A 6510-nucleotide genomic window follows, 5' to 3' on the forward strand; every position below is an offset into this window, starting at 1 on the left:
AGTATTTTAAAATATTATATTGTAACCAATATAAACCTTATCATTGAATAAAAAGTTATAATTTATATGAACAATATAAAAAATACTGCCATAAAATTCTGGCATATCACTAGGCAAGCCAATAGACATCATAATGCACAATAAGAATTGAACAAATATTTCAGTATAACACAAAATAAAAGAATTGATTGATAAATAAGATTTCATTTTTATAAAATTAGTTTGGAAAGAGAATAATAGAACTATTTTTTTAAAAAAAAGTACTAAAAATTCTTTATTTTAGTCATAAACATTCATTTTTCAACACCATTTAGAGTGATACATTTTTTTTCAAATGTTCAATCCATTTTTGCACTCCATGCAGAATAATTTGCAATTTCAGGTTCTTAAGCTTCTTTGCTGTTTTCTTACTGCAAATCTTATTCCTTAGAGTCTGTTCATAAATTATTTAATGCAGATATGGGTGGGTGAGCATGCAGGTAATCATTAAAATGTATTCAATGGGGTAGGGAAAGTGTTTACAAAAACATTATGTAATGCTAGTCTCAACCATTGAATAACAGAATGATTCATTTTTTGTTTCTGAAATGTTGCATAGCAAATTATAGAGGAAAAGGTGGTATTATGGAACCACGCCATTTCGAACTGGTAATAAAGGCAAACTGTAGCGGATTGTGGATGAACTGAACTAGGCAGACATCCGTAGCAAGGGAAAACCCATTTTACTTCAGTTAAATGGTTGTCCATATTTAATCAGCAAATTTGTTTTTTTTTTTCAAAATTCACAAGTTTTGAATGCTAAGTGAATTTAATTATTTTTAAAATATAAATCGTGTAGTTGTAGGTTCACTGGTGCATGTATTCCGTTTCAGAGACTTAGGAGTACATATTAATCTGTGTGATGTTTGCATTTTTTAAATTTTGGTCTTGACAGACATAAGTTCAAGATGGCGATGCGTGAAATACGAACTCCCATTGGTGCAATTTGTCCAGAGCAATTTGTGAAAAAGACACTAGGTAGAAAGTCAATTCTTTCTGAGAATATCAAAAAAGAGCTGCTGGAATATATATCATTGATGGAGGTCATATTTTTCTATTATAAAAGCATTTTTGCGATAAAATACATTGGAGTAAATAATTTTGTAATTATTTAACATTTTTTGTCCTTTCCTATTTGTTTTTGGCTACATTAAAGCATTTTTTTGAAAATATACAGTAAGGTTCCATATTACCACCCGATTTTCTCTAAGCCTACTTTCGGACTNTTAGTATATTAGTATATCGCTATTAACCTACTTCGCGTTGAATTTTCATCGATGTTAAGCCTAACAAAAATTTTTTAAAATAATAATCGTCGCTATTGTATCGTTAAAAATTAGAAAATTAAGCCTCGTTTAAATACTGGCTCCCTTTCATGGTCGAATGAGTGTTGCCAGCTAAAACACGTAAAAATAATATTAAAGTAGCCAAGACATAGCCAAATATTGTAGTGCCACATCACTAGCGGACATTTGAAATTTGCCAACTAGGACGGTCGGTTAATTGGGGGTTGGATAATCGAGGCTCTACTGTATACAGTAAGGTTCCATATTACCACCTGATTTTCTGTAAGCCTACTTTCTGACTTTTTGTACAAAAGCCTTCAAAAACCATACTTATAGTTACACCAGCGAAAAATCCAATTAGGAACATTTAGTGTAATAGTTACTGGTACTTTTCACACAAAAAATGTGGGTGTAGTTATGATACCTTGTTTACAATTCACTAAAATGTAATTGGGGTTCCATAATACCATCTTCTCTACTGTTTATATCATTGCTTTATACATTATAGATTTAATTAATCTTCTTTTTCCCATGTTTATATGGGTCAGCATTCCCATCTTTAATCTGTCTTCTCCACTTCTATCTATTAGGGCATCCTCTCTTCTCCATCTCCTCTCTCCCAAATCTTCTGCCACCTTGTCTCTATCTCAGCTTTGGTCTCCCCTGCTTATGTCCTTCATTACTTCCAACTTCCCAATATTGTATTTTGCCATTATAATGTGTGCACACAATTTTGGCCCAAACTTTCAGGAAAAATCTTTTATTTTAATTTTTTAATTCAAATTTTTATTTGTTTATATTTAAACAATTGTTTTTTGTATTATAAAGGAATTTTAAAATTTATTTTTTAACATATTTTGAAACAAGAAATTTTATGTACTGGTAACAAATTTACAATATTATGCATCATAGAAGACCAAGAATGCTTCATCACTGTCATTATCAATTTCTACAGTTACTTTTTAACTCATAAACATAAATAAAACAATTAAAAACATTTATATAAAATATGGAATTAGTACTACCCACATATAATGCACATCCTTATTTTCCTCTCATAAATCTGGGCAAAAAAGTGCACACTATACTCAGAAAAATACAGTAATTGTTTCCATTTTAATTAATTGTTGATTACTCCAGCTTCCAAATTTTTCTCAATATCAATTCATAAATGCTTTCAAAAGAATATAATTTGTTCTAATGTTATATATTCATTTGAGAAGGAAAAGTTGCATTTTCCTGCAAGTACTATAGCTGAAAGAAAACCATTTTCCAACAGTTAATTATTTTCTTTCATAACAGCAAAAATGATGTATTTGTGGGTAACTTGTAAAATATAAACTTGCCTCACACCTCAACACAAAAACCTTTAAACATGCAGCCTTTTTATTCACTTTTCTAACATTTTCAGCCAGTTTGAATGGCCTTCTTCATTATTTATTTTATTTATGTATTTATTTACTTATTTATTTTATTTATTTAGTTATTTATTCAGGTATTATATGTATGTATAGTTTATGTATATATTGGTACAAGTAACCGATATAGATTGTAATTCTTTATGTACGAGTCTGTGCAGCAGACATATAAGAAAATTCAAAGTTAAAAAGTTCCAAAACAAATGTTATAGAAATTGGAATGATTCGATTTTTCTGTTCCTAAGGAAGACCATTCAAACTGGCCAAAACGTTAGAAAAGTGAATAAAAATGTTGCATTTTTAAAGGATTTTGTGTTGAGGTGTGAGTATTAGTTGAGTGCAGTTAGAGAAGAATGTAGGTACAGTAGAACCTCGAAAACTCGGCCTAATCTGGACCGAAGGGTGGCCGAGTTTGTGAAAATGCCGGGTTATCGGGAATGGGGTTAAAAAAATAAGTACGAGTGTTTCCTCAGAAAATAATGTACTGTACTTGTATGTATTGTTTACTTGAGAATATAACAGAGAATAAACTGCCCAAATACTCTTAAACAAAGGAAAAGTACGTCCTTTATGAAGGCATAGCGCCTTTACTACATGAAAATGAAAATTAATGAATACACTGTGTACAGTAATTTACCTGATAAGACAGACCTCAGAAAAATACTTTATGAGAGCTTTTATACTTTTATAAAGCTGTCTATAATGAAAATTAATTAACTAAGGATTTTTTTGCCCTGCCAGGGTGTGGCCGAGTTATCCGGAGTGGCGGGTTATCGAGAGCCGAGTTTTCGAGGTTCTACTGTATTTTCTTGCATCACATCTTGCATATCTGCCTTTTTATGCCAAATACATTACATATTACTTTAGTGATAAAACTTTTGGTCTTGGTTAATGCTACTGCTACTGGTTTCAGTGGATACAGAGTATAACTTCTACTGACTCTATTTCTTTAATTAATATAGCATTGCAAACACACATTTGCTTGCTATAGGCAATGCTCCACTTGGATAATACATCAAACAGAATTTTCTTATGTACATTTTGATCTACAATATATATATATATACAATGTGTGTGTGTGTGTTTTACATTTTATATATATAATATAAATACACATTTTATCATGACTTTTTATCATTGATTAAAAGCAAATTACTAAATAAATATAACAAAATATTTAAATTTAAAACATTTAAATAAAAAAAAATTTCAACTGCATTTGGTATTTTAGTTACCATAAACATTATAACAATATTAAACTTAATAATACAGATTTAAATTTAAAATAAAGTTGTAGCATAAGAAAATATTATGCTATGCCATAGTGATTGGCAATTAAAATATATTTTACTCTGTACAGATTAATTTAATCCTATTTTTGATAGAAGTTTAATACAATTTAAATGTTTTCCTACGAGCCCATTGTCCTAGTTAATTCTAAATAAGCAAATTTATTTTAAAACTTTAATTGTATTTACTTTGTTCTTTTTAGAAATCACTACATATACAAAATAAACCACAGTCATTTTCATTTCTGTTTTAGCTTCAATAAAAAAGTTATTTGAATCATCTTGTGTGAGTAGCAGGGGGTCACTGGGTCGAACCCTAATGACCGCTTAATCTGCACGGGTCGGAAAGACCCGCTCTCGGTTGTCGGATGGCAATAGGAGGGCTAAAAATATGAGTGGGGAGGAGTCAGAAGTCGTGACCAGGTGTCCAATTGATTACACAGGTTTAAATTAACGAACACATTTAATAAATAACTAAGAAAATTTACACAAAGATATTAAATACAACATACGCGAATCAAGATATAAATAGGTATTCTAAAATCTACTCTAACCTAACGCTAAAATCCGAGAGAGAGCTCACGTTAGAGGGAGATAAATTATAATGGCAAGGGTTTACCTCGAAGGCAACGTTGATATAGGGCGTTGATAAAACACTCTGTAATAATCCGAGGTGTCCTTTGAAGGCTATGTGAAGCGATGTCCTGTTACGGTGTATGCTCCGTCGCTCCCAATATGTAGAGTTCTTCCTTGACGAAGTTCTTCGGAGGTTTCTTCAATCAACTTCTCTGAGGAGTAATTCCGTCGTATATGGAGAGAATAGAAAATAAGCAAAGTCCTTTACCTTTCATGGAGCGGTAATTATGAGCTTGTAGTCTTCGTCCTCCGATGATCGCTCTTGAGGTTTGCAGAGGGGTTTCTTCAGCTTAAGCACCCTGGCTCAGCCCCGAGTAGAAAATCCGACCCCTTTATATACCCGTTCAGCGTGGGAAAAATCTGAGAATTGTTGACGTCTTTTGACAGTTCTCCCTGATTTATGACAGTCTCCCCCGTCGTGGGTGACGACAATGCAGACATCGCTTGGCCAATTAATGTTAAATTCGTCATCACCTGGGGAGATGACTGACCATTTTTGGTAATGTTTCTCACCGTACAGATGACCTTTTTAGGAAATCTTCTATACTATATCCGCACCCTGCGGTTCTCCGGGGAGCTTCCGCGGTTGACCTATACGACTTCGTCCTTCAAGGTCAGTTAATTGCGTTGTTTCTAACTTTGTCCGGGGACTATTCCTCGGGCAACGGGGTGAAAATGGGAGAAATAATCGGAAATAACGGTGAGGGGAAAAGTCTATTCGACTTTTCATTATTCAAAATCCTCATATGACATCCAGATTCTCACATCTTGTTAAAAACAAACATTGTTTACAAATTTATCTCTACAAAAGAAAGCCACTTTTTTGCTTTCATGAATAAGAATTGCTGAATTCCTATGAGTATCTAACATCTCTTGGATGTAATGAATAATTTCAAAATTTCCAAAATTAATTAAATACATTACAGCCTCTGTTAAGAAATTCATTTTGCATCTGCAATAACAGTACTGTTTATAAATGCAATACAATTGTTATTTTCACTGTGACATGTGACTTCAATACTCAAAACCAAAGCTTGCATGGATCTCATTAAAGACGATGTTCAAAGTCAGTGCTTTTAAGCTGCTATAATCATCAAGGAAAAAATACCACAAAATTTTTTATTCACAGAATGTAAAAATAGAATAGCATTTGAAAAAAATACATCACTTAAAATGGTAATATATTAAAAAATGAATAACAAAAGTATATTAAAACCTTGTAACTTTTTATTTAAAGATTTATTTTATTGCTTATATTATAAGAAAATTTGAATGACTTCTACTTTGAAGGTTTTAAAAAAAGTTAAAATAAATTAAGAAATTCCTTTACTCATTAATCTTTATCTCTACTCATTTCTGAAAAATGAATATGAAAGTAGACAGCTGTCTACTTAAAATAAAACTAAAAACATGACTGCTGCTAACCTATTTGAGTTAATATAATCACCAATAATCACATATTGATGTGAAAAGTTATTCAATATGAATTCAAATCAATAATAAATTGCAAATTTAGAAAGAAAGATTACAATTTATTTAAATAATCAGAAATAATGATGACATTCTGCATGTCATAAGAATATTTATGATGTTTTGAATTTAATTTTATTATTATTTTATATTTTTTGTATACATATTTGGTCAACTTTTTCTGAAAAACATTATAGATTTACTTATAACATATGTCATTATATATATATATATCATAAATTTTTAATGTAAGATTTAATTAAATTTGGTAAAATAAGATCATAGTTATTAAATTCAATTACATTTTATGAAAAATTAAAATGGTTTCTTTTTTTTTTTTTTTTTTTTTTTTTTTTTTTTTTTTTTTTTTTT

The 6510-nt window shown here is 30.5% G+C and overlaps 1 protein-coding gene across 1 annotated transcript in view; it reads right to left on the reverse strand.

Annotated features, from left to right (window-relative positions):
* The window catches only part of LOC111632671 (myb-like protein I), a 99743-nt gene that overhangs the window by 37532 nt on the left and 55701 nt on the right, over nt 1-6510 (reverse strand). The gene's annotated exons all lie outside the window — the stretch shown is intronic.

Source organism: Centruroides sculpturatus, unplaced genomic scaffold, assembly GCF_000671375.1.
Source record: "Centruroides sculpturatus isolate CEXI.00-Female unplaced genomic scaffold, Cexi_2.0 scaffold733, whole genome shotgun sequence".
Classification (NCBI taxonomy): domain Eukaryota; kingdom Metazoa; phylum Arthropoda; class Arachnida; order Scorpiones; family Buthidae; genus Centruroides; species Centruroides sculpturatus.